We start from the raw sequence: 12,584 nt of genomic DNA, 5'->3' as shown, positions 1-12,584 counted from the left end.
CAGCAGTGACCGTGGACTGGAAAAATGTCAGTTTTCATTCCAATCCCAGAGAAAGGCAACGCCAAAAAATGTTCAAACTACTGCACAATTGCACTCATTTCACATGCTAGCAAGGTCATGCTCAAAATCCTCCAAGCTAGGCTTCAACAGTATGTGAACCAAGAACTTCAGAACTGCTGAATTTAGAAAAGGCAGAGGGATCAGAGATCAAATTGCCAACATCCAGTGGATCATGGAAAAAGCAAGAGAATTGCAGAAAAATACCTGCTTCTGCTTCATTGACTACATTAAAACTTTTGACTGTGTGGATCACAACAAACTGTGGCAAACTCTTAAATGGGAATATCAGATCACCTTACCTGAGAAACCTGTATGCAGGTCAAGAAGCAACGGTTAGAACCAGACATGGAACAATGGACTGATTCAAAATTGGGAAAGGAGTGCATCAAGGTTGTATATTGTCACCCTGCTTATTTAACTTATATGCAGAGTACATCATGAGAAACACTGGGCTGGATGAAGCACAAGCTGGAATCAAGATTCCCGGGAGAAATATCAATAACCTCAGATATGCAGATGATACCACCCTTATGGCAGAAAGCGAAGAAGAGCTAGAGAGTCTCTTGGTGAAAGTGAAAGAGGAGACTGAAAAAGTTGGTTTAAAGCTCAACATTCAGAAAACTAAGATCATGGCATCTGGTCCCATCACTTCATCTCAAATAGTGGGGAAACAATGGAAATAGTGACAGACTTTATTTTCTTGGGCTCCAAAATCATGGCAGATGGTGACTGCAGCCATAAAATTAAAAGATGCTTGCTCCTCAGAAGAAAAGCTACAACAAACCTAGACAGTGTATTTTCTCTGCTTTATAAAGCAGAGACATTACTTTGCTGACAAAGTTCCATGTAGTCAGAGGTATGGTTTTTCCAGTAGTCACCTATGGATGTGAGAGTTGGACCATAAAGAAGGCTTCCTCACTGTGGTGTTGGAGAAGACTCTTGAGAGTCCCTTGGACAGCAAGGAGATTCAACCAGTCCATCCTAAAGGAAATCAGCCCTTAAATGTTCATTGGAAGGACTGATGCTAAAGCTTTAATACTTTGGCCACCTGCTGCAAAGACCCGACTCACTGGAAGACCCTGATGCTGTGAAAGACAGAAGACCGGAGGAAAAAGGGACGACAAAGGACAGATGGTTGAATGGCATCACCAACTCAATGGACATGAATTTGAGCAAGCTCCAGCAGATAGTGAAGGACAGGGAAGCCTGGGGTGCCGCATTCCATGAGGTAGCAAAGAGTTGTACATGACCGAGTGCAAAGAGTTGTACATGACCGAGTGCCTGAAGAACAGCAACAACTCCCCACCTCTTAGATTTTTCATGAGGATTAAATGAAGCAATGCAGTAAAGCACACATGCTTTGCAAGTGTCTCATGTAGGGGCTGGCTACCTACAGTCTTAGGGCAAGACACCTGTTTTGTAAATAAAGTTTTATTACAACACAGCCATCCCCCTGCACTTCCTGTTGTCTGTGGCTGCTTCCACAATGTAACAGTTGAGTTCAGTAGTTGCAACAGAAACTGTATGGCCCACCAGCCTGAAATGATGACTCACTGGCCCTGTAAGAAAAAGTTTGCCAACCCCTGATTCAAAACATAAATTCCAACTAAGTGAAGTTTCACATCTAAAAAAAAAAATTTCTTAACACAGATGATTTCACTCGCCCTTTATTTAGCACTTTATACCCTGTGACCGAATGTTGAGAACACAGCATATACGTTGTTGCTGTTTCTGAACACCCTTCACCTCAAATACTTTTTTGGAGCCTTCTTATGCCAGAACACACATCCCAGTATCTAGTGAATTATTTAAACTGTCTCCCAGCCTCGCAAACCCAGCCCAGTAATGATTAGAAATTGCCCCACGCATGTAATTTCTCCCATCAAAATAAGACTAAAGCTAAGTCTTGTAAGTTCCGTCTTTTCTGTGACATTTGCAGAGAGCAAGAAGAAAGGGCAGCCTTGGACTTAGCAGTGGGTAGCTTGCAGCTCTCCTTAACTGGGGAAGAGGCATCTTGACTTCAGTACTGTCGCGCAGAAGTTTCCCACATTCAAACGACTCTCCAGTCTGAGGGGGCCGGAACACGCTAACCTGGATGCTGTAACGTTGCTCTTTTCATTCCAGTTAGTGAAGTCTGAGATCTCAGCCATTCCAGCATAGATTTCCCTGGAGGCAGAATAATAAGTTTGCATTGTCTCCGCTGGGCAAAGTGCCCCACCTCAGGAACTGTGACATCTCGATCCAGTATGGAGCACAGTCACCACTTGAGCCCGCACAGACCTCGTAAGAACCATTCCCTGTGGGCTGGGTCAGAGCTCCGCTGACAGTCCTGTCACCTGGGTAACAGCTCCTCAGAACTGGGTTTGGCAGCTGTTTCCGGCATGGGTTTCAGTGTCTTGTCTTTTTTATCACTCAGTTCTTTTTGGCTGTGCCAGGTCCTCATTGCTACGTGGGCTTTTCTCTAGTTGCAGCAAGCAAGAGCCGCTCTGTAGTTGGAGCTTCTCATGGTGTGGGCTCCGGTAGCTGCGGCAGCGCGCTCAGTAGTCGCAGCTCCCGGCTTTAGAGCAGCCTCAGTCGTTGTGGCACGCAGGCCTGGTGTTTCTGCAGCGTGCGGGATCTGCTTAGACCAGGAATCCAGTGGCTGTCTCCTGCAGCGGCAGCTGTATTCTCCACCACTGAGCCACCAGGGAAGCCCCAGGATCGTCTTTTTTTTTTTTGATGGGGAAAATAAAATCATTTAAGGTTTGGAGAACTTGAGTGACAGCTAGGTTTCTCAGTGCTAAGGAACATGACCAAGAATTGAGTGATACACCATAATAAATAATCCAGCAGGACTAGGAAATTTATAGACTCCGAGTTTTGATCATCATCAAATGTTAGATCTGGAAAGGCCCTCATACATCGCCCCGTCCCACTCCTTCTTTTAATAAATAGGAAAACTAAGAAACAGATGTCAGCTGACTTCATGCAAAACCACAAAGTGACTTAGCTGCAAAGCCTGGTCCCCTAATTCAATCCAGTCGTCTTTTTTACTCCCTCGCATTCTGTCTGTAGATCTGAGATAAGGCCCATGACAATGATCAGAAGATCCTTTCACATAGACACAATAGCTTGCACGATAAATTCATTTTCTTAAAAAAAATTGTAAATAAATGTATTCAATAATTATTGCCTAGCCAGATCCTTCTGCCTTTTGTATCTGAAATGTTGATGGTCTGACACACAGCATTTGGCAACTTTTGTGAATGTTACATCTGCCAATTTTTAAGACCTTACTTCATTCCTGAGCATATTGCTAGTATTTCAAAAATCAAATCCTACTAGTTCACTTGATGTTTTCTGTCAGCACCGGATGCAGTTTCTAATTAGATAGCATGTGTCAAAATGAACCCCTTCAAAAATGCTAGTGTAACATATTAACCCAGCCTTTTTTTAAGTATCAACCATTATTCACAGAGAAACAAGGTGGGTTCTTGCCCTGTTGCTTGAAGCAGTGGTGAAGATACAAGGAAGTGGCCAGAATGCATCATTGAATCAATAAGCAAGAGTTCTAAAGTTTAATATGATTCCTGCAACTTGATGCTGAACCTTGGATGTTTTCCAAGGCTTTTAACTTACTGAGAATCAGCCAGCTTTCCCCTCAAGCCATTGACTTGAGGCAGTCTATGTGCCTTTTATCTTAATATATTCGTTCCCCTTTTTAATGTTTCCATCTGAAAAAGTGCTGAAGAAATAAAGATCTTCCTCCTCTGCCAGCCGGTTAGACCGTATTTTATTTCCATGTGTAAGATAACTAACAAATTCAACATATGTCATGTTACTTCCTCAACTCATCTTAGAACACACTACAGACAAGGCCTTGAAAATACATTCATGGAGAGGGTTTGGGCTGCTCTTGATTCTAACCCTTGTCATAATTATTTTACTCCCTGCCATCTTTCCGATCATGTTTATCTTTACTTTTTAAAATAAATTTATTTATTTAATTTTGGCTGCACTGGGTTTTTGTTGTGGCACACGGGCTTGGTTGCTCCTTGGCATGTGAGATCTTCCCAGACCAGGGATCAAGCCCCTGCCCCCTGCCTTGGCGGGCGGATTCTTAACCACTGGACCACCAAGGAAGTCCTGTGTTTGTCTTTTAAAAGGCAGAATAGCTTATGGCTAAACTTTACCCTGGGTACATGGACCATCCTTTGGTCATCCTGTAAAGTAATACAAAATAGTGGAACTGAGTTCTGAGGTTTTTGGTTGTTTTGTTTTATTGTATTAAGAGTATAGATCAGTCATGGTGGTCACATCATTCCTAGTTTACAATCCCAGTCCTAGTTTCTGTCTTGACCATTCAGAAAAGGAATCCTTCTCGTGTTGTAAGTTTCTAATGATGTCAGACAGGTGTTTTCCCCCTGTGATTTTTTTTTTTTTTTTTAATGGATAAGGCTCATTTGCTCTGACATTTTCTACCTCTTCTGGAACCTTTGGAGCATGATTAATTTTAGGGTAGCAAAATTAGCTCAGGGGGTAACTGAATTATAACAAAAATCCTGTGCAAAATGACTGTAATTTTCTTTGAGTTTCTTGAAATGGATTGAACTTTCTGTCATCCAAAAGAGAAGTACTTGAACAAAATTTAAACTCATTCCCATTTCCGGGCGGGTATAGTTTTACCTTTAAATGGAAAGACCCCATACCCTAAGAATTAGGTGTTTTATGGTCTCATTTAAAATGTCTGTTAGAATATCTGCTTTAAGAGTCCGTATTTCCAGTTTCGATGACCACTTCTGTTCTGCAGTGGGTTGGAAACTGGTAACCAAGTTGGGTAGAGTTTAGTTAGATAGGAGTAAGTACTCTAAATTAAGGTCCTTAAAGGCTTTTCCGTAAGCCCTCATATCACATCTTTTTGGCTGCTCAGAGGCCTTTATTTCACTGCCTTTTTCTTGGCTACATTTCAGAGAGATCAGAAATTATCAATCACTGTGCAGCCTGAATTTTGTCAGAAGTAAGAATGAATTTTAAAAATGAAGAGTGAATGAATTTAGAGGTAGCCAATTTTTATTTGTAATTTCCAGTTTTTAAAAATCACATCTTTTCCTTACCATGAGTCAGATGTCATCTATTTTCAAGAGTCATTCAGAACGATAAAATTGGATACAATGGTGAGGCTAATTATTTCAGTGTTTGAAGACAGCCCAGTGCTTTTTTTGTCATCTGCGGTTTCGAGACCTCCTCTGAAAAACTACTGGTTGGCAGGCCCTCCTTTGTGCCGTCACAAGTTAAATCATGGCCATTGTACTTGTCATCCTTGCCCTATTTCCTGTTTAAAAAAATAAAACACTCAGGATTGACATTTGTCTTAACCCTTGATGCCCTTTGCTTCCCATTTTCTGCCATTTTCCCATAGAAAAGAGTTATAAAAACTGAAGTTTGGGGAGGAAAATATCTAATTTTGATCAAATATTGTCTATTTAACCAAATATCGATCAGATCAATCCTGATTTTTTTTTCTCCCCAAGAGTTGCGATTTTAACCTCTATTCCATGTCAGTCTCTAAAAGGACTGTTCTTAGGGGGAAGGTTGCCTGTTGACAGAGCCAGAGAGAAGAGAGGGGAGAGAGAGAGTGTGTGTGTGTGTGTGTAAAATTTTACATCAGTGTTTTTAAATGTTGCTTGACCCTGGGGTATTAACTCTGAATGGTGTTATGAACAGTGAAACCCTGATAGTTTCCTGGATTAGACCTATTAGAGTTGTTTAGATAACACACTCTGAATGACTTCCTCTCAGGAAACATTGAAACTGGAAATGTTAACCAGGCACGCATACCCAAGCACTTAAGACAGAACGCACTGTTTCTTTTGCTATTAAAAAAAAAAATTTAAAGAAATTATGCAAATAAATCACATCTGTAGAAAGCAGAGGAGATAGTTTGGCTCAGCTGCCAAAGGAAAAACACTTACTTATGAGCTCCTTCGTCTGTCACTGACGGAGACCACAAGATCGGTCAGTGTGCTAGTCTCCTAATACATGCAGAGCTAATTGCCAGCATGAACGGTGACATCAGAGTTGGAAGCTTGGAATCACAGATTGTGTGCACATATGTTATGCATTTTTATGTACGGCAGTAGGAGTAACTTCCTTTCGAAGTACAGACATACAGGAATCTGTAGACAAAACTGTTGCGTGCGCCCGGAGCGTGACATTTACTGAAGATGGTTTTGATCTGTTTAATCTGTGTGAATTCTGTCTCACATACCATGTGGACATCCTCTTTCAGTTTCATTTGGTGTGCAGTACTCACCAGATCTATGATTTTTTTCATCCTGGAAGGTGTATGTTTATAAAGGTAAATAAGGAAAAATAGCTAGTACCAAAGTTACTGACTCTAGAAGCTAGAAAGAGATGTTTCTTCTTCTTCCCTCATATTTGAGAAGCACTGTTGGCTCCCTGTCTGTTCCCTGGAAACAGTTTGTTGTATGAGTGAACGTGTGTGTGTGTGTGTGTGTGTGAAATCTCATGAGAATCCTTCCTCTCAACATCCCTGTCTCCAACCTGATCCAAATGGATGGACTGCCAAGTTTTTATTTTACTAAGTTCCAATAAAAAGGAAGTACAGCACTGCATCTGAGCTTGTTGGAGACCAGTTTATCCTAAAACAGTGTATTATGAATCATTTCAATATGTTCACTTCCTTTGGGATGTAACTATAATGATATTTCAGGCCCTATTCTGACATTAAGTTTTATTCCGGGATAACATATACAATAAAAATTTGAGCAGTTCTTTAGTACAAAAGAAAAGATAATGCTTAGAGATAGTGGTTTGGGCTTGAAAGCGGTAGTTCATGAAAACAGAAAACAACTTGAAAATACAGAGATGTGAAAGGCAAGGTGAAACAATTATGAGAATTAAAATGGTTAATAAAAGTAATAATAACAGTTACTGAGCTACTGAGAGCTTACCACTGTGGGAAGTTTTTTTACCTACAGTAATTAAGCTTGAGAAGTAGCTGATGGTGTTCTCATTTTCCAGATGAGGAAACTGAGACTCAGAAAGGTAAAACACAGGACTTCCTGGTGGTCCAGTGTGTCCAATGTTAAGAATTCGCCTTCCGGTGCAAGGGACCTGGGTTCAATCGCTGATTGGAGAGCTAAGATCCCACATGACAGCTAAGCCCAGGTGCCACAGCTGGAGAGCCCAAGCACCACAATGAAGATCCAGCACAGCCAAAAATGATAAATAAATAAGACAAAATGGCAAAACGTTTTCTAAGGTTACTCAGCAGTAAACAGGATTCAAACTCATGTTGTAGCTTAGTTGTTAGTATTGTACCACTGATAGTATTGTACCAATTAATTTCCTAAGGCTGAGTGAAGTTGCTCAGTCATGTCCGACTCTTTGTGACCCCATGGACTGTAGCCTACCAGGCTCCTGCGTCCGTGGGATTTTCCAGGCAAGAGCACTGGAGTACTCTGGCCATTTCCTTTCTACGGCTGCGGTTCATTTATTCATCACCAGGGGTCAGCAGACTTTTTCCTTAAAGGGACAAACAGTGAGTAGCTCGGAGTTTGCAGGCCATAGAGTCTCTGTTGCAGCATTGCCAGTGGAGAGTGAAGGCAGAAACAAATGGGCGTAGCAGTGTCCTAATAAAACTTTATTTGTAAAATCAGGAGGAAACTGTCAAGATCATAAAGAAACAAGGCAAGTTCAAGAAATTCACAGAACAGAGAACTGGGTGCAAAATGGTGTCCCGGTTTGGTCTGGAAACAGAAAAAGGACCTTTGTTGAAAAATTCAGTGAAATCCAAGTAAAGCTTAAAATGTAGTTAGTAGACTATACCAGTGTTCATTTCTTAGTTTGATAGTGTGCCGTGGTTTATAAGATGTTAATAGAAGCAGCTAGGTGAAGTGTATACAGGAACTCTCTGTACCATCTTTGCAACTTTCCTACAAATCTGAAAGTATTCCAAGTAAAAGTTAAATTTTATTTATTTGTTATTGATTTAAATTCCTAAACTTACTCCAGTATACAGAAGTCCACGTGAATGCTGAGTCTAAAAATACACACAGTTAGGTTAAGTTCTTGTCAAAAAATAATTATAAAACTTATCTGAGTCCCCTAAAATGGATCTTAAACCTTTGGAGCCTGAACTCCTGTTAAAAGCAATTTTGTTCTGCCATTTATGTGCTGATAATGCCTCCTCCAGAATAATTCCCGGCCAGAGACAACAGAACTGTTTATTTTTTTATAGCACTACTGTTAACTGACAAACTGCTTTTGCCCAAGGTTAAAATTATGTAAAGATGACCTAGCATGGGTGAGAAATTATTTACAAGGATTCTTACTACTTAGTTCTCTAAGAACATAATGATTACTACCCATTAAGCAATATGAATAATGTCACTTTACCCAAGATGCTTTGTTAACATACAAGAAAAAAATCCATCTCAGGCTTAATGTAAGCCTGATACTAAAACATGATAAAGATAAAATAGAACTGTAGGCTAATCTCACCTGTGATTGATATTGGGTTGCCCAAAAATTCATTGGAGTTTTCCATAAGATGCAGTGGAAATCCCGAGCAACGTTTTTGGCCAACCCAGCACATCACATATAGACGAAATGCTGTTTAGGAGAATCATGCAGTATAGTTTTAAGCACCATGATCACACAGAGATTATTTCAGGCATGTAGGGTTGTTTGGAGCTTCCCTGGTGGCTCAGCTGGTAAAGAATCCACCTACAATGTGGGAGGCCTGGGTTCGATCCCTGGGTTGTGAAGATCCCCTGGAGGAGGGAATGCTAACCCACTCCACTATTCTTGCCTGGAGAATCCCCATGGACAGAGGAACCTGGCAGGGCTACAGTCCATGGGGTCACAAAGAGTCGGACACGACTGAATGACTAAGCACAGCACAGGGTTGTTTTAATATTTGGAAATATACTGTTATAAAATCCATACATCAAAATTTAAAATAAACATGTGACTATCTTATTGGATATAGAAACAGCATTTGGTAAAAAATAAAATTTAGTTTCTTTGTAGAAACTTTTAGAAAACTAGAATTGGAAAGACAAATCAGTAATAATGATTTTTTTAAATATCCATTTCAAACTGACAGATTTCTCTTAGTTGATGTTAAAACACAAGTGATATTCACATTAAAATCTGAAATGACACTCTCACCACCACCACTCTGTTATGAGGAAAAAGGATGAAAACTTTAAAAATGAAAAAAAATATTTTTGTTTGCATAAAAAATAACCACCTAGGAATCCCAAGAAAATGAACTGGGAAAACTATTAACAATAAGATTATTGGACACAGAATATCAACAAAGCATATTTAACAACACAAATGAACAGTAATACTCAGGGATTGATAACAAAGGCAGACTTAAATACCAATGAGGGAAATAAAAGATCTGAATACATGATGAGAGTTTTCATGTGACTTTGGAAATATGACTATCATGATGTTACTTCTTATCAAAAAAAACACCCATGTAGATGTGCTTCCAATAGAATTACCACTGCAAACCATGGACAGGATGATTCTAAGGTTCATGGAGGGTGGCTGTAATGCAGGAGACAGATGCAGTCTTAGGTCCTGGAGGATCCTACCTGCTGCAGAACAGCTAAGCCCAAGTGCCACAACTACTGAACCTGTGCTCTAGAGCCCACGTGCCCTAGAGGCCATGCTCTGCAAGAAGAGATGCTGCCGCAATGAGAAGCCTGTGCACCAGAACTAGAGTGTAGCCCCTGCTCGCTGATTCTAGGGGCGAAAAAGCCCACACACCAGTGAAGACTCGGCACAGCCAAAAATAAAGTTCATCTGGAGAAATAGATTAATTTCTAAAAAATATCTAAAATTTCCTGTTGTCATGTTTTCTTTGAAGTTTTTAAATAACTTCTGTCTTAAAGAATTGTTGCAGGAGTAATATAAGATCTCCCTAACCACTTTCGATTCACCAGCTCTTAGCATTTTGCACACTTGTTTTATCATTTTGTGTGCCCACACATATATATATGTGTATGTATATGCATATACATATAAATGTATAACTTACACTTTTCTGAACCATTCAAGAATGAATTATATACCTTATGCCCTTTGACAATAATCAGTGTATATTTATGAAGAATAAGGGTATTTTCTTATGTAAGCACAGTGCATTGATAACAGTACTTTTATTTACAGTCTATATTCTAACTTTGCCAAGTGTCCCAATATAGTAGTTTATAGCATTTTTTTCTTTTAGTACAGAATTCATTCCAGAATCATGTATTACATTTACTTTTCATTTCTGTCTTTCACTTTATTATTTTTTTTTTTTCTGTCTTTCACTTTAATCTGGAACAGTTCTTCAACTTTTCTTTGTTTTTCATTACATGGATGTTTTTAAGAATACACACTAGATATTTTACAGAATATTTCTCATTTGGGGTTTGTCTGATATTTCCTCATGAGTACATTCTATTAATGAATGCCCTTGTAGGTGAAATGTTACATGAGTGAGGTTCTGACCTTCTCAGGGAATCACACCCACAGGAAATAGACTTTTTGGTGAGTTTAGATTTTATCACTTGTTTCTACCTTCTACAATTACTTTTCCTCCTCTGGCAATTAATAAACTTATGCACAAAGACATTTTAAGATCTTGCTCATTACTTCTAATGAAGTAATGAGAAGTTTAATCAAACTTCTATAAACTCAGTAATTACTAATGATTCTAGCATATAATCTTTACTGTAATAAGTACAAAATTATAATTTTTCCAGTCCCACCACTTCTCTACATTTGTCAGATTGTCCCCCATTCATTTTTTTCATTCATTCATCTTTTTGTTAACAATATGGACCAATGGGGGCTAATTCAGGCTGGTTCCTGTATCCTTCTGACAGGATTCCATCATCTTAAGAGCATTTCTTTACTTCCCAGCACAACAGAACATTCCCAGCTCATCTTGTATCTTTCTTACCCTAGCCTTGGAATCAGTCACTTATTCCAGGAGCCCTGCTTCCTTTTAATGAGGAATGGTGATAGTGGGAGTCTTTGCTTGTAATCTCTTTGAAAGGACAAAGCTGAGTCATGTGTGTTTGTGTCTATGTGTTCTTAAAATTATGAGGTCATACAAATGCCTTCAATTCCAGTCCAGCGCCATGGAGTTCTTTCTTGCTTTTCTTAATTCCATACTGCCCTGCCACAGTGAAAACTCCCAAACTATGGACACATTTACTCATTTTTTCAATCCTCCAACACATGTAAAGTAGTTTGAGATTCACTGTCCCTATACCTCCATGCAAAACAAATCTACTAAAAAGAACACAATCTTGGTCGGTCTTTTGTTTTCCCTACTGGCACTATATAGTCAGTGTTCCACAGTCACTTTGATTCCTTCTCTGTCTCCAGGGCTATTAGTTTATTCATTTGAAATACAGTTGGGTTCATCTATTTCCATTTGCATTCAGTTTTTGTTTAATTTCTTGTTAATTTTATTATTATTCTTTTTAATATGTAGACCATTGGCCCACTTTCTAACAGTCGAAACTAGATAGCATGGTTTACTCATAGAGGTGTCACTTGCCCTGTCCCTTCCCCCAGGTTCCTCACTCCCCTCCCTCCTGGAAGTAACCAATTGCATTGTTTTCTGGTTTATTTTTCTTATGTTCCTTTAAAAAAAAAAAAGGCAGAAATATATGTATACTACTTTTCCTTCTTTCTTAAACAAGATGGTGGTATACCTTATACATTTTCATGTTCTTTCCTTTTTTTTTTTAAACTTAGTCTATTCTGGAAGTCATTCCATGCCGATTCATTGAACTAATTAACCTCTTTCTTTCTCACATAACATCAGTTTGTGTGTGTACTTTAGTTTATTCAATCAATTGCCGATGTTTGGGCACTTTTTAAATAGATTCCAATATTTTTTACAAACACAAATAATGCTATAGTGAATAACCTTGTACATGTGTGTTTTCATACTGTTGGAGAAATATCTTTGGGGTAAATTCCTAAAAGTAGCATTGCTGAGTGGAAGGATAAACGCATGAATAGTTTGGTTAAATATCGCCAAATTCCCTGCCCCGGGCTTGTACTATGTTGCATTTCCACCAGCTATGAACTAGAGTGCCTATTTCCCCATAGCTTTACCAACTGAGTGCAGTGTCAAGCTTCTGAATATTTATCAGTATTCTAGGTGAGAAGTGATATCTCAGTGTAATTATAGTTGACACTTCTCTGGTTGTGAGAGAAGTTGAACATCTTTCCATAGATGCATCTTTTCCATTATGCATCTTTTTAGTGGGTTGATTTTTCATGACATTTCTGTTTTTCTGGAGGGTTTGGGGTCATTTTTTAAAGAGCTGTTTATGTATTAGGAATATTAGTTCCTTTTCTGTGATATACACTGGAAATATTTTCTCTCAGCCTGTTACTTGACTTTTGACTTTGATTCTCTTTTCTCTTTCTATCCAGAAACTTTGGGTCAGAATAACCGCAAGTGAGGGCTGTTGTTATCAGATCTCAAAATG

The 12,584-nt window shown here is 39.1% G+C and overlaps 1 protein-coding gene and 1 long non-coding RNA gene across 4 annotated transcripts in view; one reads left to right on the top strand and one right to left on the bottom strand.

The window, feature by feature from the left end:
* Nucleotides 1-12,584, top strand: part of GAREM1 (GRB2 associated regulator of MAPK1 subtype 1) — a 222,917-nt gene that overhangs the window by 178,550 nt on the left and 31,783 nt on the right. The window lies entirely within an intron of this gene.
* Nucleotides 1,353-11,636, bottom strand: LOC110146208 (uncharacterized). The gene is made up of 3 exons (XR_002316440.2): nucleotides 11,033-11,636; nucleotides 5,154-5,371; nucleotides 1,353-2,764 (listed from the first exon to the last, which is right to left on the bottom strand). It is a non-coding gene; the product is annotated as an uncharacterized lncRNA (long non-coding RNA).

The sequence above is a fragment of the Odocoileus virginianus genome, chromosome 22, assembly GCF_023699985.2.
Source record: "Odocoileus virginianus isolate 20LAN1187 ecotype Illinois chromosome 22, Ovbor_1.2, whole genome shotgun sequence".
Classification (NCBI taxonomy): domain Eukaryota; kingdom Metazoa; phylum Chordata; class Mammalia; order Artiodactyla; family Cervidae; genus Odocoileus; species Odocoileus virginianus.
Note: the sequence above shows the minus strand (reverse complement) of the source record. Positions and strands in the feature narration are given on the sequence as shown.